The following is a 24997-nucleotide window of genomic DNA, read 5'->3' on the forward strand; positions in this document are numbered from 1 at the left end:
AATCTGGGAATAACTTGTACGCAGCTATGTGCCTGGAGGGTAAAATCTGGAACCTGTGATGAAATGTTCCTGACTTAGCAAGGTGCTTGGGGGTTGAAGCCGGAACCGACGGATGAGATGTTCTGGCCGTGACGAGGTGCTTTTGGAAGTGAAAGCCGGAACCGACGCATGAGATGTTCTGGCACGCGACGAGGTGCTTTTGGGAGTGAAAGCCGGAACCGACGCAAGGAATGTTCCGGTCGCGGCGTGTGAGTTACTTATTTTCTACAAAAGTAGGTGAAAATTGTTATTTTCACCTACTTTGGTAAAAAAAATGTGATCATTTATAGGCCTCATATACCACTTTCACACCGCTGTACCCTTTCACATTAGATTAAGGTGTGAAAGCCGGAAACCGACGCATGAGATGTTCTGGCCTGCGACGAGGTGCTTTTGGGAGTGAAAGCCGGAACCGGTGCAGGAAATGTTATAACACTTGATTGGGGTGTGAAAACTGGATCTGGCGAATAACTTGTCCATATGCAGCTATGTGCCTGGAGGGTAAAAGCTGGAACCTGTGAATGAAATGTTCCCACCTTGGCAAGGTGCTTGGGAGGGGTTGAAGCCTGAACCGACGTATGAGATATTCTGGCTGCGACGAGGTGCTTTTGGGGGTGAAAGTTGGAACAGGCGCAATAAATGTTCTGGCCGCGGCGTGGTGTTTAGGGGTGAAAGCCGGAAGTGGCGCATGAAATGTTCCGGACGCGTTGAGGTGCTTTGGAGAGGTGCCAGATCCGGAGCATGAGATTGTCATGCTTTTGCGATGGGCTTGAAGGCGGGTGAAAGCCTAAACTGGCGCATGAGATGTTCCAGGCACTGTGAGTTGCTTTGGGGGGTGATAGTCCCTGACAGCTCCTCAAGACTGGCTGCTGCAGAGCACATACCCGGGGACCTGCTCAGTTTGTAAAACTGAGTAACGGGTCCACAGTTAAGGGTCTAATATGTGCTGTAGCATGTATTTGCAATCACTGGGGCAGGAACTGATAAGGATGACTTGTGTTGTCTGTATAGTACTGCATTTATGTGTGTTACGATGTAAGACACATTATTAATAAATATGCATGTATGTCATGAACATATTATCGCGCCTCCTTCTTCTTTTTTTCAGGTAGACCTTCTCCACGAATGAATTGTGATGTCAACTTCTTACCCAGCTACGTCTCTGGACTACTGTGACATAATTTTTACTTCAGCATATTCCAAACGTCAAATTGCAGGAGCAGCTACCCACAACAGGTAAGCAGGCGCGATAATATCTTCCTGGCATACATGTATATTTATCAAATATGTATGGTCTTCCTTAAATTATGTTTAAAGTTTGATGAATTGAGGTCCTTATATTATTTTATGCAGACAGCGAGCCAAATCAGGGCTGATATCAGTGCGGGAGATAGCAGTGATATTGTCTGCATTGCTTTTTTATTGAATGTCAGTAATACTTTTTTCTACTAAAGTAGGTGAAAATAATAATTTTCACCTACTTTGGTAAAAAAAAAAAAGTGATAATTTATAGGCCCCATATACCACTTTCACACCGCTGTACCCTTTCACATTTGATTGGGGTGTGAAAACCGGAACCGGCGAATAGCTTGTTATGTACGCGGCTATGTGCCTGGAGGGTAAAAGCTGGAACCTGTGAATGAAATGTTCCCACCTTGGCAAGGTGCTTGGGGGGTAAAGCCGGAACCGACGGATAAGATGTTCTGGCCACGACGAGGTGCTTTTGGGAGTGAAAGCCAGAACCGACGCATGAGATGTTCTGGCCTGCGACGAGATGCTTTTGGGAATGAAAGCTGGAACCGACGCAGAAAATGTTCCGGCTGCGGCGTGATGGTTGGGGGGTGAAAGCCAAAAACGGAGCATGAGATGTTTCGGCCGCTGTGACGTACTTATTTTCTACAAAAGTAAGTGAAAATGATCAATTTCACCCTACTTTGGTAGAAATGAAGTGATAATATATAGTCCCCATAAACCACTTTCACACCACTGTACCCTATCACACTTGATTGGGATGTGAAAACTGGATCCGGCAAATAACTTGTCCATATGCAGCTATGTGCCTGGAGGGTGAAAGCTGGAACCTGTGAATGAAATGTCACCGCCTTGGCAAGGTGCTTTTGTGGGTGAAACCTGGAACCGGCACAAGAAATGTTCCGGCGTGATGGTTGGGCAGTGAAAGCCGGAACCGGCGCATGAGATGTACCGACTGCTGCAAGGTACTTATTTTCTACAAAAGTAGGTGAAAATTGTTATTTTCACCTCCTTTGGTAAAAAAAAGTGATAATTTTTAGACCCCATATACCACTTTCACACCGCTGTACCCTTTCACATTCGATTGGGGTGTGAAAACCGGAATCTGGGAATAACTTGTACGCAGCTATGTGCCTGGAGGGTAAAATCTGGAACCTGTGATTAAATGTTCCTGACTTAGCAAGGTGCTTGGGGGTTGAAGCTGGAACCAACGCATGAGATGTTCTGGCCGCGACGGGATGCTTTTGGGAGTGAAAGCCGGAACCGACACATAAGATGTTCTGGCCTGCGACGAGATGCTTTTGGGAGTGAAAGCCGGAACCGACACATAAGATGTTCTGGCCTGCGACGAGATGCTTTTGGGAGTGAAAGCCAGAACCGACGCATGAGATGTTCTGGCCTGCGACGAGATGCTTTTGGGAATGAAAGCTGGAACCGACGCAGAAAATGTTCCGGCTGCGGCGTGATGGTTGGGGGGTGAAAGCCAAAAACGGAGCATGAGATGTTTCGGCCGCTGTGTGGTACTTATTTTCTACAAAAGTAATTGAAATTGATACATTTCACCTACTTTTGTAGAAATGAAGTGATAATATATAGTCCCCATAAACCACTTTCACACCACTGTACCCTATCACACTTGATTGGGATGTGAAAACTGGATCCGGCAAATAACTTGTCCATATGCAGCTATGTGCCTGGAGGGTAAAAGCTGGAACCTGTGAATGAAATGGTACTGCCTTGGCAAGGTGCTTTTGTGGGTGAAACCTGGAACCGGTGAAAGGAATGTTCCAGTAGCGGCGTGGTGGTTTGGCGCTGAAAGCCGAAACCGGCGCATGAGATGTACCGGCTGCTGTGAGGTACTTATTTTCTACAAAAGTAGGTGAAAATTGTTATTTCCACCTTCTTTGGTAAAAAAAATGTGATCATTTCTAGGCCCCATATATTACTTTCACACCGCTGTACCCTTTCACATTCGATTGGGGTGTGAAAATCGGAACCTGGGAATAATTTGTACGCAGCTATGTGCCTGGAGGGTAAAATCTGGAACCTGTGATTAAATGTTCCTGACTTAGCAAGGTGCTTGGGGGTTGAAGCCGGAACCGACGGATGAGATGTTCTGGCCGTGACGAGGTGCTTTTGGAAGTGAAAGCTGGAACCAACGCATGAGATGTTCTGGCCGCGACGGGATGCTTTTGGGAGTGAAAGCCAGAACCGACGCATGAGATGTTCTGGACGCGACGGGATGCTTTTGGGAGTGAAAGCCGGAACCGACACATAAGATGTTCTGGCCTGCGACGAGATGCTTTTGGGAGTGAAAGCCGGAACCGACACATAAGATGTTCTGGCCTGCGACGAGATGCTTTTGGGAGTGAAAGCCAGAACCGACGCATGAGATGTTCTGGCCTGCGACGAGATGCTTTTGGGAATGAAAGCTGGAACCGACGCAGAAAATGTTCCGGCTGCGGCGTGATGGTTGGGGGGTGAAAGCCAAAAACGGAGCATGAGATGTTTCGGCCGCTGTGTGGTACTTATTTTCTACAAAAGTAATTGAAATTGATACATTTCACCTACTTTTGTAGAAATGAAGTGATAATATATAGTCCCCATAAACCACTTTCACACCACTGTACCCTATCACACTTGATTGGGATGTGAAAACTGGATCCGGCAAATAACTTGTCCATATGCAGCTATGTGCCTGGAGGGTAAAAGCTGGAACCTGTGAATGAAATGGTACTGCCTTGGCAAGGTGCTTTTGTGGGTGAAACCTGGAACCGGTGAAAGGAATGTTCCAGTAGCGGCGTGGTGGTTTGACGCTGAAAGCCGAAACCGGCGCATGAGATGTACCGGCTGCTGTGAGGTACTTATTTTCTACAAAAGTAGGTGAAAATTGTTATTTCCACCTTCTTTGGTAAAAAAAATGTGATAATTTATAGGCCCCATATATTACTTTCACACCGCTGTACCCTTTCACATTCGATTGGGGTGTGAAAATCGGAACCTGGGAATAATTTGTTCCGTACACGGCTATGTGCCTGGAGGGTAAAAGCTGGAACCTGTGAATGAAATGTTCCCGACTTGGCAAGGTGCTTGGGGGGTTAAGCCAGAACCGACGGATGAGATGTTCTGGCCACGACGAGGTGCTTTTAGGAGTGAAAGCCAGAACCGACGCATGAGATGTTCTGGACGCGACGGGATGCTTTTGGGAGTGAAAGCCGGAACCGACGCAGAAAATGTTCCGGCCACGGCGTAATGGTTGAGGGGTGAAAGACAAAAACGGAGCATGAGATGTTCCGGCCGCTGTGACGTTCTTATTTTCTACAAAAGTAAGTGAAAATTATCATTTTCACCTACATTGGCAGAAATGAAGTGATAATATATAGGCCCCATATATCACTTTCACACCATTGTACCCTATCACACTTGATTGGGATGTGGAAACTGGATCCGGGGAATAACTTGTCCATACAGTATGCAGCTATGTGCCTGGAGGGTGAAAGCTGGAACCTGTGAATGAAATGTCACCGCCTTGGCAAGGTGCTTGGGGGTAAAGCCGGAACCGACGGATGAGATGTTCTGGCTGCTGCGAGGTGTTTTTGGAACTGAAAGCTGGAACCGACGCATGAGATGTTCTGGACGCGACGGGATGCTTCTGGGAGTGAAAGCCGGAACCGACGCAGAAAATGTTCTGGCCACGGCGTAATGGTTGGGGGATGAAAGCCAAAAACAGTATGAGATGTTCCAGCCACTGTGAGGTACTTATTTTCTATAAAAGTAAGTGAAAATGATCATTTTCACCTACATTGGTAGAAATGAAGTGATAATATATAGGCACCATACATCACTTTCACACCATTGTACCCTATCACACTTGATTGGGATGTGGAAACTGGATCCGGCGAATAACTTGTCCATATGCAGCTATGTGCCTGGAGGGTGAAAGCTGGAACCTGTGAATGAAATGTCACCGCCTTGGCAAGGTGCTTTTGTGGGTGAAACCTGGAACCGGCACAAGAAATGTTCCGGCGTGATGGTTGGGCAGTGAAAGCCAGAACCGGCGCATGAGATGTACCGACTGCTGCAAGGTACTTATTTTCTACAAAAGTAGGTGAAAATTGTAATTTTCACCTGCTTTGGTAAAAGAAAAGTTATAATTTTTAGACCCCATATACCACTTTTACACCGCTGTACCCTTTCACATTCGATTGGGGTGTGAAAACCGGAATCTGGGAATAATTTGTACGCAGCTATGTGCCTGGAGGGTAAAATCTGGAACCTGGGATGAAATGTTCCTGACTTAGCAAGGTGCTTGGGGGTTGAAGCCGGAACCGACGGATGAGATGTTCTGGCCGTGACGAGGTGCTTTTGGAAGTGAAAACTGGAACCGACGCATGAGATGTTCTGGCCGCGACGGTATGCTTTTGGGAGTGAAAGCCGGAACCGACGCATGAGATGTTCTGGCACGCGACGAGGTGCTTTTGGGAGTGAAAGCCGGAACCGACGCAAGGAATGTTCCGGTCGCGGCGTGTGAGTTACTTATTTTCTACAAAAGTAGGTGAAAATTGTTATTTCCACCTACTTTGGTAAAAAAAATGTGATCATTTATAGGCCTCATATACCACTTTCACACCGCTGTACCCTTTCACATTAGATTAAGGTGTGAAAGCCGGAAACCGACGCATGAGATGTTCTGGCCTGCGACGAGGTGCTTTTGGGAGTGAAAGCCGGAACCGGTGCAGGAAATGTTATAACACTTGATTGGGGTGTGAAAACTGGATCTGGCGAATAACTTGTCCATATGCAGCTATGTGCCTGGAGGGTAAAAGCTGGAACCTGTGAATGAAATGTTCCCACCTTGGCAAGGTGCTTGGAAGGGGTTGAAGCCTGAACCGACGTATGAGAGATTCTGGCTGCGACGAGGTGCTTTTGGGGGTGAAAGTTGGAACCGGCGCAATAAATGTTCTGGCCGCGGCGTGGTATTTGGGGGTGAAAGCCGGAAGCGGCGCATGAAATGTTCCGGACGTGTTGAGGTGCTTTGGAGAGGTGCCAGATCCGGAGCATGAGATTGTCATGCTTTTGCGATGGGCTTGAAGGCGGGTGAAAGCCTAAACTGGCGCATGAGATGTTCCAGGCACTGTGAGGTGCTTTGGGGGGTGATAGTCCCTGACAGCTCCTCAAGACTGGCTGCTGCAGAGCACATACCCGGGGACCTGCTCAGTTTGTAAAACTGAGTAACGGGTCCACAGTTAAGGGTCTAATATGTGCTGTAGCATGTATTTGCAATCACTGGGGCAGGAACTGATAAGGATGACTTGTGTTGTCTGTATAGTACTGCATTTATGTGTGTTACGATGTAAGACACATTATTAATAAATATGCATGTATGTCATGAACATATTATCGCGCCTCCTTCTTCTTTTTTTCATGTAGACCTTCTCCACGAATGAATTGTGATGTCAACTACTTACCCAGCTACGTCTCTGGACTACTGTGACATCATTTTTACTACAGCATATTCCAAACGTCAAATTGCAGGAGCAGCTACCCACAACAGGTAAGCAGGCGCGATAATATCTTCCTGGCATACATGTATATTTATCAAATATGTATGGTCTTCTATAAATTATGTTTAAAGTTTGATGAATTGAGGTCCTTATATTATTTTATGCAGACAGCGAGCCAAATCAGGGCTGATATCAGTGCGGGAGATAGCAGTGATATTGTCTGCATTGCTTTTTTATTGAATGTCAGTAATACTTTTTTCTACTAAAGTAGGTGAAAATAATAATTTTCACCTACTTTGGTAAAAAAAAAAGTGATAATTTATAGGCCCCATATACCACTTTCACACCGCTGTACCCTTTCACATTTGATTGGGGTGTGAAATCCGGAACCGGCGAATAGCTTGTTATGTACGCGGCTATGTGCCTGGAGGGTAAAAGCTGGAACCTGTGAATGAAATGTTCCCACCTTGGCAAGGTGCTTGGGGGGTAAAGCCGGAACCGACGGATGAGATGTTCTGGCCACGACGAGGTGCTTTTGGGAGTGAAAGCCAGAACCGACGCATGAGATGTTCTGGCCTGCGACGAGATGCTTTTGGGAATGAAAGCTGGAACCGACGCAGAAAATGTTCCGGCTGCGACGTGATGGTTGGGGGGTGAAAGCCAAAAAACGGAGCATGAGATGTTTCTGCCGCTGTGACGTACTTTTTTTCTACAAAAGTAAGTGAAAATGATCAATTTCACCTACTTTGGTAGAAATGAAGTGATAATATATAGTCCCCATAAACCACTTTCACACCACTGTACCCTATCACACTTGATTGGGATGTGAAAACTGGATCCGGCAAATAACTTGTCCATATGCAGCTATGTGCCTGGAGGGTGAAAGCTGGAACCTGTGAATGAAATGTCACCGCCTTGGCAAGGTGCTTTTGTGGGTGAAACCTGGAACCGGCACAAGAAATGTTCCGGCGTGATGGTTGGGCAGTAAAATCCGGAACCGGCGAATGAGATGTACCGACTGCTGCAAGGTACTTATTTTCTACAAAAGTAGGTGAAAATTGTTATTTTCACCTCCTTTGGTAAAAAAAAGTGATAATTTTTAGACCCCATATACCACTTTCACACCGCTGTACCCTTTCACATTCGATTGGGGTGTGAAAACCAGAATCTGGGAATAACTTGTACGCAGCTATGTGCCTGGAGGGTAAAATCTGGAACCTGTGATGAAATGTTCCTCACTTAGCAAGGTGCTTGGGGGTTGAAGCCGGAACCGACGGATGAGATGTTCTGGCCGTGACGAGGTGCTTTTGGAAGTGAAAGCTGGAACCAACGCATGAGATGTTCTGGCCGCGACGGAATGCTTTTGGGAGTGAAAGCCAGAACCGACGCATGAGATGTTCTGGACGCGACGGGATGCTTTTGGGAGTGAAAGCCGGAACCGACGCATAAGATGTTCTGGCCTGCGACGAGATGCTTTTGGGAATGAAAGCTGGAACCGACGCAGAAAATGTTCCGGCTGCGGCGTGATGGTTGGGGGGTGAAAGCCAAAAACGGAGCATGAGATGTTTCGGCCGCTGTGTGGTACTTATTTTCTACAAAAGTTAGTGAAAATGATAAATTTCACCTACTTTGGTAGAAATGAAGTGATAATATATAGTCCCCATAAACCACTTTCACACCACTGTACCCTATCACACTTGATTGAGATGTGAAAACTGGATCCGGCAAATAACTTGTCCATATGCAGCTATGTGCCTGGAGGGTGAAAGCTGGAACCTGTGAATGAAATGGTACTGCCTTGGCAAGGTGCTTTTGTGGGTGAAACCTGGAACCGGTGAAAGGAATGTTCCAGTAGCGGCGTGGTGGTTTGGCGGTGAAAGCCGAAAACCGGCGCATGAGATGTACCGGCTGCTGTGAGGTATATATTTTCTACAAAAGTAGGTGAAAATTGTTATTTCCACCTTCTTTGGTAAAAAAAATGTGATCATTTATAGGCCCCATATATTACTTTCACACCGCTGTACCCTTTCACATTCGATTGGGGTGTGAAAATCGGAACCTGGGAATAATTTGTTCCGTACACGGCTATGTGCCTGGAGGGTAAAAGCTGGAACCTGTGAATGAAATGTTCCCGACTTGGCAAGGTGCTTGGGGGGTTAAGCCAGAACCGACGGATGAGATGTTCTGGACGCGACGGGATGCTTTTGGGAGTGAAAGCCGGAACCGACGCAGAAAATGTTCCGGCCACGGCGTAATGGTTGAGGGGTGAAAGCCAAAAACGGAGCATGAGATGTTCCGGCCGCTGTGACGTTCTTATTTTCTACAAAAGTAAGTGAAAATTATCATTTTCACCTACATTGGCAGAAATGAAGTGATAATATATAGGCCCCATATATCACTTTCACACCATTGTACCCTATCACACTTGATTGGGATGTGAAAACTGGATCTGGCGAATAACTTGTCCATACAGTATGCAGCTATGTGCCTGGAGGGTGAAAGCTGGAACCTGTGAATTAAATGTCACCGCCTTGGCAAGGTGCTAGGGGGTAAAGCCGGAACCGACGGATGAGATGTTCTGGCCGCGGCGAGGTGTTTTTGGAACTGAAAGCTGGAACCGACGCATGAGATGTTCTGGACGCGACGGGATCATTCTGGGAGTGAAAGCCGGAACCGACGCAGAAAATGTTCTGGCCACAACGTAATGGTTGGGGGATGAAAGCCAAAAACAGTATGAGATGTTCCAGCCACTGTGAGGTACTTATTTTCTATAAAAGTAAGTGAAAATTATCATTTTCACCTACATTGGTAGAAATGAAGTGATAATATATAGAATGAAATGTCACCGCCTTGGCAAGGTGCTTTTGTGGGTGAAACCTGGAACCGGCACAAGAAATGTTCCGGCGTGATGGTTGGGCAGTGAAAGCCAGAACCGGCGCATGAGATGTACCGACTGCTGCAAGGTACTTATTTTCTACAAAAGTAGGTGAAAATTGTTATTTTCACCTGCTTTGGTAAAAGAAAAGTGATAATTTTTAGACCCCATATACCACTTTCACACCGCTGTACCCTTTCACATTCGATTGGGGTGTGAAAACCGGAATCTGGGAATAACTTGTACGCAGCTATGTGCCTGGAGGGTAAAATCTGGAACCTGTGATGAAATGTTCCTGACTTAGCAAGGTGCTTGGGGGTTGAAGCCGGAACCGACGGATGAGATGTTCTGGCCGTGACGAGGTGCTTTTGGAAGTGAAAGCTGGAACCGACGCATGAGATGTTCTGGCCGCGACGGTATGCTTTTGGGAGTGAAAGCCGGAACCGACGCATGAGATGTTCTGGCACGCGACGAGGTGCTTTTGGGAGTGAAAGCCGGAACCGACGCAAGGAATGTTCCGGTCGCGGCGTGTGAGTTACTTATTTTCTACAAAAGTAGGTGAAAATTGTTATTTCCACCTACTTTGGTAAAAAAAATGTGATCATTTATAGGCCCCATATACCACTTTCACACCGCTGTACCCTTTCACATTAGATTGGGGTGTGAAAGCCGGAAACCGACGCATGAGATGTTTTGGCCGTGACGAGGATCTTTTGGGAGTGAAAGCCGGAACCGACGCATGAGATGTTCTGGCCCGCGACGAGGTGCTTTTGGGAGTGAAAACCGGAACCGGTGCAGGAAATGTTATAACACTTGATTGGGGTGTGAAAAATGGATCTGGCGAATAACTTGTCCATATGCAGCTATGTGCCTGGAGGGTAAAAGCTGGAACCTGTGAATGAAATGTTCCCACCTTGGCAAGGTGCTTGGGAGGGGTTGAAGCCTGAACCGACGTATGAGATATTCTGGCTGCGACGAGGTGCTTTTGGGGGTGAAAGTTGGAACCGGCGCAATAAATGTTCTGGCCGCGGCGTGGTGTTTGGGGGTGAAAGCCGGAAGCAGCGCATGAAATGTTCCGGACGCGTTAACGTGCTTTGGAGAGGTGCCAGATCCGGAGCATGAGATTGTCATGCTTTTGCGATGGGCTTGAAGGCGGGTGAAAGCCTAAACTGGCGCATGAGATGTTCCAGGCACTGTGAGGTGCTTTGGGGGGTGATAGTCCCTGACAGCTCCTCAAGACTGGCTGCTGCAGAGCACATACCCGGGGACCTGCTCAGTTTGTAAAACTGAGTAACGGGTCCACAGTTAAGGGTCTAATATGTGCTGTAGCATGTATTTGCAATCACTGGGGCAGGAACTGATAAGGATGACTTGTGTTGTCTGTATAGTACTGCATTTATGTGTGTTACGATGTGAGACACATTATTAATAAATATGCATGTATGTCATGAACATATTATCGCGCCTCCTTCTTTTTTTCATGTAGACCTTCTCCACGAATGAATTGTGATGTCAACTACTTACCCAGCTACGTCTCTGGAGTACTGTGACATCATTTTTACTACAGCATATTCCAAACGTCAAATTGCAGGAGCAGCTACCCACAACAGGTAAGCAGGCGCGATAATATCTTCCTGGCATACATGTATATTTATCAAATATGTATGGTCTTCCTTAAATTATGTTTAAAGTTTGATGAATTGAGGTCCTTATATTATTTTATGCAGACAGCGAGCCAAATCAGGGCTGATATCAGTGCGGGAGATAGCAGTGATATTGTCTGCATTGCTTTTTTATTGAATATCAGTAATACTTTTTTCTACTAAAGTAGGTGAAAATAATAATTTTCACCTACTTTGGTAAACAAAAAAAGTGATCATTTATAGGCCCCATATACCACTTTCACACCGCTGTACCCTTTCACATTTGATTGGGGTGTGAAAACCGGAACCGGCGAATAGCTTGTTATGTACGCGGCTATGTGCCTGGAGGGTAAAAGCTGGAACCTGTGAATGAAATGTTCCCACCTTGGCAAGGTGCTTGGGGGGTAAAGCCGGAACGGACGGATGAGATGTTCTGGCCACGACGAGGTGCTTTTGGGAGTGAAAGCCAGAACCGACGCATGAGATGTTCTGGCCTGCGACGAGATGCTTTTGGGAATGAAAGCTGGAACCGACGCAGAAAATGTTCCGGCTGCGGCGTGATGGTTGGGGGGTGAAAGCCAAAAACGGAGCATGAGATGTTTCGGCCGCTGTGACGTACTTATTTTCTACAAAAGTAAGTGAAAATGATCAATTTCACCTACTTTGGTAGAAATGAAGTGATAATATATAGTCCCCATAAACCACTTTCACACCACTGTACCCTATCACACTTGATTGGGATGTGAAAACTGGATCCGGCAAATAACTTGTCCATATGCAGCTATGTGCCTGGAGGGTGAAAGCTGGAACCTGTGAATGAAATGTCACCGCCTTGGCAAGGTGCTTGTGTGGGTGAAACCTGGAACCGGCACAAGAAATGTTCCGGCGTGATGGTTGGGCAGTGAAAGCCGGAACCGGCGCATGAGATGTACCGACTGCTGCAAGGTACTTATTTTCTACAAAAGTAGGTGAAAATTGTTATTTTCACCTCCTTTGGTAAAAAAAAGTGATAATTTTTAGACCCCATATACCACTTTCACACCGCTGTACCCTTTCACATTCGATTGGGGTGTGAAAACCAGAATCTGGGAATAACTTGTACGCAGCTATGTGCCTGGAGGGTAAAATCTGGAACCTGTGATGAAATGTTCCTCACTTAGCAAGGTGCTTGGGGGTTGAAGCCGGAACCGACGGATGAGATGTTCTGGCCGTGACGAGGTGCTTTTGGAAGTGAAAGCTGGAACCAACGCATGAGATGTTCTGGCCGCGACGGAATGCTTTTGGGAGTGAAAGCCAGAACCGACGCATGAGATGTTCTGGACGCGACGGGATGCTTTTGGGAGTGAAAGCCGGAACCGACGCATAAGATGTTCTGGCCTGCGACGAGATGCTTTTGGGAATGAAAGCTGGAACCGACGCAGAAAATGTTCCGGCTGCGGCGTGATGGTTGGGGGGTGAAAGCCAAAAACGGAGCATGAGATGTTTCGGCCGCTGTGTGGTACTTATTTTCTACAAAAGTTAGTGAAAATGATAAATTTCACCTACTTTGGTAGAAATGAAGTGATAATATATAGTCCCCATAAACCACTTTCACACCACTGTACCCTATCACACTTGATTGAGATGTGAAAACTGGATCCGGCAAATAACTTGTCCATATGCAGCTATGTGCCTGGAGGGTGAAAGCTGGAACCTGTGAATGAAATGGTACTGCCTTGGCAAGGTGCTTTTGTGGGTGAAACCTGGAACCGGTGAAAGGAATGTTCCAGTAGCGGCGTGGTGGTTTGGCGGTGAAAGCCGAAAACCGGCGCATGAGATGTACCGGCTGCTGTGAGGTATATATTTTCTACAAAAGTAGGTGAAAATTGTTATTTCCACCTTCTTTGGTAAAAAAAATGTGATCATTTATAGGCCCCATATATTACTTTCACACCGCTGTACCCTTTCACATTCGATTGGGGTGTGAAAATCGGAACCTGGGAATAATTTGTTCCGTACACGGCTATGTGCCTGGAGGGTAAAAGCTGGAACCTGTGAATGAAATGTTCCCGACTTGGCAAGGTGCTTGGGGGGTTAAGCCAGAACCGACGGATGAGATGTTCTGGACGCGACGGGATGCTTTTGGGAGTGAAAGCCGGAACCGACGCAGAAAATGTTCCGGCCACGGCGTAATGGTTGAGGGGTGAAAGCCAAAAACGGAGCATGAGATGTTCCGGCCGCTGTGACGTTCTTATTTTCTACAAAAGTAAGTGAAAATTATCATTTTCACCTACATTGGCAGAAATGAAGTGATAATATATAGGCCCCATATATCACTTTCACACCATTGTACCCTATCACACTTGATTGGGATGTGAAAACTGGATCTGGCGAATAACTTGTCCATACAGTATGCAGCTATGTGCCTGGAGGGTGAAAGCTGGAACCTGTGAATTAAATGTCACCGCCTTGGCAAGGTGCTAGGGGGTAAAGCCGGAACCGACGGATGAGATGTTCTGGCCGCGGCGAGGTGTTTTTGGAACTGAAAGCTGGAACCGACGCATGAGATGTTCTGGACGCGACGGGATCATTCTGGGAGTGAAAGCCGGAACCGACGCAGAAAATGTTCTGGCCACGACGTAATGGTTGGGGGATGAAAGCCAAAAACAGTATGAGATGTTCCAGCCACTGTGAGGTACTTATTTTCTATAAAAGTAAGTGAAAATTATCATTTTCACCTACATTGGTAGAAATGAAGTGATAATATATAGAATGAAATGTCACCGCCTTGGCAAGGTGCTTTTGTGGGTGAAACCTGGAACCGGCACAAGAAATGTTCCGGCGTGATGGTTGGGCAGTGAAAGCCAGAACCGGCGCATGAGATGTACCGACTGCTGCAAGGTACTTATTTTCTACAAAAGTAGGTGAAAATTGTTATTTTCACCTGCTTTGGTAAAAGAAAAGTGATAATTTTTAGACCCCATATACCACTTTCACACCGCTGTACCCTTTCACATTCGATTGGGGTGTGAAAACCGGAATCTGGGAATAACTTGTACGCAGCTATGTGCCTGGAGGGTAAAATCTGGAACCTGTGATGAAATGTTCCTGACTTAGCAAGGTGCTTGGGGGTTGAAGCCGGAACCGACGGATGAGATGTTCTGGCCGTGACGAGGTGCTTTTGGAAGTGAAAGCTGGAACCGACGCATGAGATGTTCTGGCCGCGACGGTATGCTTTTGGGAGTGAAAGCCGGAACCGACGCATGAGATGTTCTGGCACGCGACGAGGTGCTTTTGGGAGTGAAAGCCGGAACCGACGCAAGGAATGTTCCGGTCGCGGCGTGTGAGTTACTTATTTTCTACAAAAGTAGGTGAAAATTGTTATTTCCACCTACTTTGGTAAAAAAAATGTGATCATTTATAGGCCCCATATACCACTTTCACACCGCTGTACCCTTTCACATTAGATTGGGGTGTGAAAGCCGGAAACCGACGCATGAGATGTTTTGGCCGTGACGAGGATCTTTTGGGAGTGAAAGCCGGAACCGACGCATGAGATGTTCTGGCCCGCGACGAGGTGCTTTTGGGAGTGAAAACCGGAACCGGTGCAGGAAATGTTATAACACTTGATTGGGGTGTGAAAAATGGATCTGGCGAATAACTTGTCCATATGCAGCTATGTGCCTGGAGGGTAAAAGCTGGAACCTGTGAATGAAATGTTCCCACCTTGGCAAGGTGCTTGGGAGGGGTTGAAGCCTGAACCGACGTATGAGATATTCTGGCTGCGACGAGGTGCTTTTGGGGGTGAAAGTTGGAACCGGCGCAATAAATGTTCTGGCCGCGGCGTGGTGTTTGGGGGTGAAAGCCGGAAGCAGCGCATGAAATGTTCCGGACGCGTTAACGTGCTTTGGAGAGGTGCCAGATCCGGAGCATGAGATTGTCATGCTTTTGCGATGGGCTTGAAGGCGGGTGAAAGCCTAAACTGGCGCATGAGATGTTCCAGGCACTGTGAGGTGCTTTGGGGGGTGATAGTCCCTGACAGCTCCTCAAGACTGGCTGCTGCAGAGCACATACCCGGGGACCTGCTCAGTTTGTAAAACTGAGTAACGGGTCCACAGTTAAGGGTCTAATATGTGCTGTAGCATGTATTTGCAATCACTGGGGCAGGAACTGATAAGGATGACTTGTGTTGTCTGTATAGTACTGCATTTATGTGTGTTACGATGTGAGACACATTATTAATAAATATGCATGTATGTCATGAACATATTATCGCGCCTCCTTCTTTTTTTCATGTAGACCTTCTCCACGAATGAATTGTGATGTCAACTACTTACCCAGCTACGTCTCTGGAGTACTGTGACATCATTTTTACTACAGCATATTCCAAACGTCAAATTGCAGGAGCAGCTACCCACAACAGGTAAGCAGGCGCGATAATATCTTCCTGGCATACATGTATATTTATCAAATATGTATGGTCTTCCTTAAATTATGTTTAAAGTTTGATGAATTGAGGTCCTTATATTATTTTATGCAGACAGCGAGCCAAATCAGGGCTGATATCAGTGCGGGAGATAGCAGTGATATTGTCTGCATTGCTTTTTTATTGAATATCAGTAATACTTTTTTCTACTAAAGTAGGTGAAAATAATAATTTTCACCTACTTTGGTAAACAAAAAAAGTGATCATTTATAGGCCCCATATACCACTTTCACACCGCTGTACCCTTTCACATTTGATTGGGGTGTGAAAACCGGAACCGGCGAATAGCTTGTTATGTACGCGGCTATGTGCCTGGAGGGTAAAAGCTGAAACCTGTGAATGAAATGTTCCCACCTTGGCAAGGTGCTTGGGGGGTAAAGCCGGAACGGACGGATGAGATGTTCTGGCCACGACGAGGTGCTTTTGGGAGTGAAAGCCAGAACCGACGCATGAGATGTTCTGGCCTGCGACGAGATGCTTTTGGGAATGAAAGCTGGAACCGACGCAGAAAATGTTCCGGCTGCGGCGTGATGGTTGGGGGGTGAAAGCCAAAAACGGAGCATGAGATGTTTCGGCCGCTGTGACGTACTTATTTTCTACAAAAGTAAGTGAAAATGATCAATTTCACCTACTTTGGTAGAAATGAAGTGATAATATATAGTCCCCATAAACCACTTTCACACCACTGTACCCTATCACACTTGATTGGGATGTGAAAACTGGATCCGGCAAATAACTTGTCCATATGCAGCTATGTGCCTGGAGGGTGAAAGCTGGAACCTGTGAATGAAATGTCACCGCCTTGGCAAGGTGCTTGTGTGGGTGAAACCTGGAACCGGCACAAGAAATGTTCCGGCGTGATGGTTGGGCAGTGAAAGCCGGAACCGGCGCATGAGATGTACCGACTGCTGCAAGGTACTTATTTTCTACAAAAGTAGGTGAAAATTGTTATTTTCACCTCCTTTGGTAAAAAAAAGTGATAATTTTTAGACCCCATATACCACTTTCACACCGCTGTACCCTTTCACATTCGATTGGGGTGTGAAAACCGGAATCTGGGAATAACTTGTACGCAGCTATGTGCCTGGAGGGTAAAATCTGGAACCTGTGATGAAATGTTCCTGACTTAGCAAGGTGCTTGGGGGTTGAAGCCGGAACCGACGGATGAGATGTTCTGGCCGTGACGAGGTGCTTTTGGAAGTGAAAGCTGGAACCAACGCATGAGATGTTCTGGCCGCGACGGGATGCTTTTGGGAGTGAAAGCCAGAACCGACGCATGAGATGTTCTGGACGCGACAGGATGCTTTTGGGAGTGAAAGCCGGAACCGACGCATAAGATGTTCTGGCCTGCAACGAGATGCTTTTGGGAATGAAAGCTGGAACCGACGCAGAAAATGTTCCGGCTGCGGCGTGATGGTTGGGGGGTGAAAGCCAAAAACGGAGCATGAGATGTTTCGGACGCTGTGTGGTACTTATTTTCTACAAAAGTAAGTGAAAATGATAAATTTCACCTACTTTGGTAGAAATGAAGTGATAATATATAGTCCCCATAAACCACTTTCACACCACTGTACCCTATCACACTTGATTGGGATGTGAAAACTGGATCCGGCAAATAACTTGTCTATATGCAGCTATGTGCCTGGAGGGTGAAAGCTGGAACCTGTGAATGAAATGTTCCCACCTTGGCAAGGTGCTTTTGTGGGTGAAACCTGGAACCGGTGAAAGGAATGTTCCAGTAGCGGCGTTGTGGTTTGGCGGTGAAAGCCGAAACCGGCGCATGAGATGTACCGGCTGCTGTGAGGTACTTATTTTCTACAAAAGTAGGTGAAAATTGTTATTTCCACCTTCTTTGGTAAAAAAAATGTGATCATTTCTAGGCCCCATATATTACTTTCACACCGCTGTACCCTTTCACATTCGATTGGGGTGTGAAAATCGGAACCTGGGAATAATTTGTTCCGTACACGGCTATGTGCCTGGAGGGTAAAAGCTGGAACCTGTGAATGAAATGTTCCCGACTTGGCAAGGTGCTTGGGGGGTTAAGCCAGAACCGACGGATGAGATGTTCTGGCCACGACGAGGTGCTTTTAGGAGTGAAAGCCAGAACCGACGCATGAGATGTTCTGGACGCGACGGGATGCTTTTGGGAGTGAAAGCCGTAACCGACGCAGAAAATGTTCCGGCCACGGCGTAATGGTTGAGGGGTGAAAGCAAAAAACGGAGCATGAGATGTTCCGGCCGCTGTGACGTTCTTATTTTCTACAAAAGTAAGTGAAAATTATCATTTTCACCTACATTGGCAGAAATGAAGTGATAATACATAGGCCCCATATATCACTTTCACACCATTGTACCCTATCACACTTGATTGGGATGTGGAAACTGGATCTGGCGAATAACTTGTCCATACAGTATGCAGCTATGTGCCTGGAGGGTGAAAGCTGGAACCTGTGAATGAAATGTCACCGCCTTGGCAAGGTGCTTTTGTGGGTGAAACCTGGAACCGGCACAAGAAATGTTCCGGCGTGATGGTTGGGCAGTGAAAGCCGGAACCGGCGCATGAGATGTACCGACTGCTGCAAGGTACTTATTTTCTACAAAAGTAGGTGAAAATTGTTATTTTCACCTCCTTTGGTAAAAAAAAGTGATAATTTTTAGACCCCATATACCACTTTCACACCGCTGTACCCTTTCACATTCGATTGGGGTGTGAAAACCGGAATCTGGGAATAACTTGTACGCAGCTATGTGCCTGGAGGGTAAAATCTGAAACCTGTGATGAAATGTTCCTGACTTAGCAAGGTGCTTGGGGGTTGAAGCCGGAACCGACGGATGAGATGTTCTGGCCGTGACGAGGTGCTTTTGGAAGTGAAAGCTGGAACCAACGCATGAGATGTTCTGGCCGCGACGGGATGCTTTTGGGAGTGAAAGCCAGAACCGACGCATGAGATGTTCTGGACGCGACAGGATGCTTTTGGGAGTGAAAGCCGGAACCGACGCATAAGATGTTCTGGCCTGCGACGAGATGCTTTTGGGAATGAAAGCTGGAACCGACGCAGAAAATGTTCCGGCTGCGGCGTGATGGTTGGGGGGTGAAAGCCAAAAACGGAGCATGAGATGTTTCGGACGCTGTGTGGTACTTATTTTCTACAAAAGTAAGTGAAAATGATAAATTTCACCTACTTTGGTAGAAATGAAGTGATAATATATAGTCCCCATAAACCACTTTCACACCACTGTACCCTATCACACTTGATTGGGATGTGAAAACTGGATCCGGCAAATAACTTGTCTATATGCAGCTATGTGCCTGGAGGGTGAAAGCTGGAACCTGTGAATGAAATGTTCCCACCTTGGCAAGGTGCTTTTGTGGGTGAAACCTGGAACCGGTGAAAGGAATGTTCCAGTAGCGGCGTTGTGGTTTGGCGGTGAAAGCCGAAACCGGCGCATGAGATGTACCGGCTGCTGTGAGGTACTTATTTTCTACAAAAGTAGGTGAAAATTGTTATTTCCACCTTCTTTGGTAAAAAAAATGTGATCATTTCTAGGCCCCATATATTACTTTCACACCGCTGTACCCTTTCACATTCGATTGGGGTGTGAAAATCGGAACCTGGGAATAATTTGTTCCGTACACGGCTATGTGCCTGGAGGGTAAAAGCTGGAACCTGTGAATGAAATGTTCCCGACTTGGCAAGGTGCTTGGGGGGTTAAGCCAGAACCGACGGATGAGATGTTCTGGCCACGACGAGGTGCTTTTAGGAGTGAAAGCCAGAACCGACGCATGAGATGTTCTGGACGCGACGGGATGCTTTTGGGAGTGAAAGCCGTAACCGACGCAGAAAATGTTCCGGCCACGGCGTAATGGTTGAGGGGTGAAAGCAAAAAACGGAGCATGAGATGTTCCGGCCGCTGTGACGTTCTTATTTTCTACAAAAGTAAGTGAAAATTATCATTTTCACCTACATTGGCAGAAATGAAGTGATAATACATAGGCCCCATATATCACTTTCACACCATTGTACCCTATCACACTTGATTGGGATGTGGAAACTGGATCTGGCGAATAACTTGTCCATACAGTATGCAGCTATGTGCCTGGAGGGTGAAAGCTGGAACCTGTGAATGAAATGTCACCGCCTTGGCAAGGTGCTTTTGTGGGTGAAACCTGGAACCGGCACAAGAAATGTTCCGGCGTGATGATTGGGCAGTGAAAGCCGGGACCGGCGCATGAGATGTACCGACTGCTACAAGGTACTTATTTTCTACAAAAGTAGGTGACATTTTTTATTTTCACCTCCTTTGGTAAAAAAAAGTGATAATTTTTAGACCCCATATACCACTTTCACACCGCTGTACCCTTTCACATTCGATTGGGGTGTGAAAACCGGAATCTGGGAATAACTTGTACGCAGCTATGTGCCTGGAGGGTAAAATCTGGAACCTGTGATGAAATGTTCCTGACTTAGCAAGGTGCTTGGGGGTTGAAGCCGGGACCGACGGATGAGATGTTCTGGCCGTGACGAGGTGCTTTTGGAAGTGAAAGCTGGAACCGACGCATGAGATGTTCTGGCCGCGACGGTATGCTTTTGGGAGTGAAAGCCGGAACCGACGCATGAGATGTTCTGGCACGCGACGAGGTGCTTTTGGGAGTGAAAGCCGGAACCGACGCAAGGAATGTTCCGGTCGCGGCGTGTGAGTTACTTATTTTCTACAAAAGTAGGTGAAAATTGTTATTTCCACCTACTTTGGTAAAAAAAATGTGATCATTTATAGGCCTCATATACCACTTTCACACCGCTGTACCCTTTCACATTAGATTAAGGTGTGAAAGCCGGAAACCGACGCATGAGATGTTCTGGCCTGCGACGAGGTGCTTTTGGGAGTGAAAGCCGGAACCGGTGCAGGAAATGTTATAACACTTGATTGGGGTGTGAAAACTGGATCTGGCGAATAACTTGTCCATATGCAGCTATGTGCCTGGAGGGTAAAAGCTGGAACCTGTGAATGAAATGTTCCCACCTTGGCAAGGTGCTTGGGAGGGGTTGAAGCCTGAACCGACGTATGAGATATTCTGGCTGCGACGAGGTGCTTTTGGGGGTGAAAGTTGGAACCGGCGCAATAAATGTTCTGGCCGCGGCGTGGTGTTTGGGGGTGAAAGCCGGAAGCAGCGCATGAAATGTTCCGGACGCGTTGAGGTGCTTTGGAGAGGTGCCAGATCCGGAGCATGAGATTGTCATGCTTTTGCGATGGGCTTGAAGGCGGGTGAAAGCCTAAACTGGCGCATGAGATGTTCCAGGCACTGTGAGGTGCTTTGGGGGGTGATAGTCCCTGACAGCTCCTCAAGACTGGCTGCTGCAGAGCACATACCCGGGGACCTGCTCAGTTTGTAAAACTGAGTAACGGGTCCACAGTTAAGGGTCTAATATGTGCTGTAGCATGTATTTGCAATCACTGGGGCAGGAACTGATAAGGATGACTTGTGTTGTCTGTATAGTACTGCATTTATGTGTGTTACGATATGAGACACATTATTAATAAATATGCATGTATGTCATGAACATATTATCGCGCCTCCTTCTTTTTTTCATGTAGACCTTCTCCACGAATGAATTGTGATGTCAACTACTTACCCAGCTACGTCTCTGGACTACTGTGACATCATTTTTACTACAGCATATTCCAAACGTCAAATTGCAGGAGCAGCTACCCACAACAGGTAAGCAGGCGCGATAATATCTTCCTGGCATACATGTATATTTATCAAATATGTATGGTCTTCCTTAAATTATGTTTAAAGTTTGATGAATTGAGGTCCTTATATTATTTTATGCAGACAGCGAGCCAAATCAGGGCTGATATCAGTGCTGGAGATAGCAGTGATATTGTCTGCATTGCTTTTTTATTGAATATCAGTAATACTTTTTTCTACTAAAGTAGGTGAAAATAATAATTTTCACCTACTTTGGTAAACAAAAAAAGTGATCATTTATAGGCCCCATATACCACTTTCACACCGCTGTACCCTTTCACATTTGATTGGGGTGTGAAAACCGGAACCGGCGAATAGCTTGTTATGTACGCGGCTATGTGCCTGGAGGGTAAAAGCTGGAACCTGTGAATGAAATGTTCCCACCTTGGCAAGGTGCTTGGGGGGTAAAGCCGGAACGGACGGATGAGATGTTCTGGCCACGACGAGGTGCTTTTGGGAGTGAAAGCCAGAACCGACGCATGAGATGTTCTGGCCTGCGACGAGATGCTTTTGGGAATGAAAGCTGGAACCGACGCAGAAAATGTTCCGGCTGCGGCGTGATGGTTGGGGGGTGAAAGCCAAAAACGGAGCATGAGATGTTTCGGCCGCTGTGACGTACTTATTTTCTACAAAAGTAAGTGAAAATGATCAATTTCACCTACTTTGGTAGAAATGAAGTGATAATATATAGTCCCCATAAACCACTTTCACACCACTGTACCCTATCACACTTGATTGGGATGTGAAAACTGGATCCGGCAAATAACTTGTCCATATGCAGCTATGTGCCTGGAGGGTGAAAGCTGGAACCTGTGAATGAAATGTCACCGCCTTGGCAAGGTGCTTTTGTGGGTGAAACCTGGAACCGGCACAAGAAATGTTCCGGCGTGATGGTTGGGCAGTGAAAGCCGGAACCGGCGCATGAGATGTACCGACTGCTGCAAGGTACTTATTTTCTACAAAAGTAGGTGAAAATTGTTATTTTCACCTCCTTTGGTAAAAAAAAGTGATAATTTTTAGACCCCATATACCACTTTCACACCGCTGTACCCTTTCACATTCGATTGGGGTGTGAAAACCGGAATCTGGGAATAACTTGTACGCAGCTATGTGCCTGGAGGGTAAAATCTGGAACCTGTGATGAAATGTTCCTGACTTAGCAAGGTGCTTGGGGGTTGAAGCCGGAACCGACGGATGAGATGTTCTGGCCGTGACGAGGTGCTTTTGGAAGTGAAAGCTGGAACCAACGCATGAGATGTTCTGGCCGCGACGGGATGCTTTTGGGAGTGAAAGCCAGAACCGACGCATGAGATGTTCTGGACGCGACAGGATGCTTTTGGGAGTGAAAGCCGGAACCGACGCATAAGATGTTCTGGCCTGCGACGAGATGCTTTTGGGAATGAAAGCTGGAACCGACGCAGAAAATGTTCCGGCTGCGGCGTGATGGTTGGGGGGTGAAAGCCAAAGACGGAGCATGAGATGTTTCGGACGCTGTGTGGTACTTATTTTCTACAAAAGTAAGTGAAAATGATCAATTTCACCTACTTTGGTAGAAATGAAGTGATAATATATAGTCCCCATAAACCACTTTCACACCACTGTACCCTATCACACTTGATTGGGATGTGAAAACTGGATCCGGCAAATAACTTGTCTATATGCAGCTATGTGCCTGGAGGGTGAAAGCTGGAACCTGTGAATGAAATGTTCCCACCTTGGCAAGGTGCTTTTGTGGGTGAAACCTGGAACCGGTGAAAGGAATGTTCCAGTAGCGGCGTTGTGGTTTGGCGGTGAAAGCCGAAACCGGCGCATGAGATGTACCGGCTGCTGTGAGGTACTTATTTTCTACAAAAGTAGGTGAAAATTGTTATTTCCACCTTCTTTGGTAAAAAAAATGTGATCATTTCTAGGCCCCATATATTACTTTCACACCGCTGTACCCTTTCACATTCGATTGGGGTGTGAAAATCGGAACCTGGGAATAATTTGTTCCGTACACGGCTATGTGCCTGGAGGGTAAAAGCTGGAACCTGTGAATGAAATGTTCCCGACTTGGCAAGGTGCTTGGGGGGTTAAGCCAGAACCGACGGATGAGATGTTCTGGCCACGACGAGGTGCTTTTAGGAGTGAAAGCCAGAACCGACGCATGAGATGTTCTGGACGCGACGGGATGCTTTTGGGAGTGAAAGCCGTAACCGACGCAGAAAATGTTCCGGCCACGGCGTAATGGTTGAGGGGTGAAAGCAAAAAACGGAGCATGAGATGTTCCGGCCGCTGTGACGTTCTTATTTTCTACAAAAGTAAGTGAAAATTATCATTTTCACCTACATTGGCAGAAATGAAGTGATAATACATAGGCCCCATATATCACTTTCACACCATTGTACCCTATCACACTTGATTGGGATGTGGAAACTGGATCTGGCGAATAACTTGTCCATACAGTATGCAGCTATGTGCCTGGAGGGTGAAAGCTGGAACCTGTGAATGAAATGTCACCGCCTTGGCAAGGTGCTTTTGTGGGTGAAACCTGGAACCGGCACAAGAAATGTTCCGGCGTGATGATTGGGCAGTGAAAGCCGGAACCGGCGCATGAGATGTACCGACTGCTGCAAGGTACTTATTTTCTACAAAAGTAGGTGAAATTTTTTATTTTCACCTCCTTTGGTAAAAAAAAGTGATAATTTTTAGACCCCATATACCACTTTCACACCGCTGTACCCTTTCACATTCGATTGGGGTGTGAAAACCGGAATCTGGGAATAACTTGTACGCAGCTATGTGCCTGGAGGGTAAAATCTGGAACCTGTGATGAAATGTTCCTGACTTAGCAAGGTGCTTGGGGGTTGAAGCCGGGACCGACGGATGAGATGTTCTGGCCGTGACGAGGTGCTTTTGGGAGTGAAAGCCGGAACCGACGCATGAGATGTTCTGGCACGCGACGAGGTGCTTTTGGGAGTGAAAGCCGGAACCGACGCAACGAATGTTCCGGTCGCGGCGTGTGAGTTACTTATTTTCTACAAAAGTAGGTGAAAATTGTTATTTCCACCTACTTTGGTAAAAAAAATGTGATCATTTATAGGCCTCATATACCACTTTCACACCGCTGTACCCTTTCACATTAGATTAAGGTGTGAAAGCCGGAAACCGACGCATGAGATGTTCTGGCCTGCGACGAGGTGCTTTTGGGAGTGAAAGCCGGAACCGGTGCAGGAAATGTTATAACACTTGATTGGGGTGTGAAAACTGGATCTGGCGAATAACTTGTCCATATGCAGCTATGTGCCTGGAGGGTAAAAGCTGGAACCTGTGAATGAAATGTTCCCACCTTGGCAAGGTGCTTGGGAGGGGTTGAAGCCTGAACCGACGTATGAGATATTCTGGCTGCGACGAGGTGCTTTTGGGGGTGAAAGTTGGAACCGGCGCAATAAATGTTCTGGCCGCGGCATGGTGTTTGGGGGTGAA

At 46.7% G+C, this 24997-nt stretch overlaps 1 long non-coding RNA gene across 1 annotated transcript in view; it reads left to right on the forward strand.

Moving 5' to 3' along the window:
- The window catches only part of LOC146053272 (uncharacterized), a 38448-nt gene extending 17297 nt beyond the window's left edge, over positions 1–21151 (forward strand). The window contains exon 3 of the long non-coding RNA XR_014467710.1: positions 1148–21151. This is a non-coding gene — a long non-coding RNA (uncharacterized LOC146053272). The remainder of the gene's footprint in view (positions 1–1147) is intronic.
- The last annotated feature ends 3846 nt before the right edge of the window (positions 21152–24997 follow it).

The sequence above is a fragment of the Crinia signifera genome, unplaced genomic scaffold, assembly GCF_055691185.1.
Source record: "Crinia signifera unplaced genomic scaffold, ASM5569118v1 HAP2_SCAFFOLD_135, whole genome shotgun sequence".
In the NCBI taxonomy this organism is placed as follows: Eukaryota; Metazoa; Chordata; class Amphibia; order Anura; family Myobatrachidae; genus Crinia; species Crinia signifera.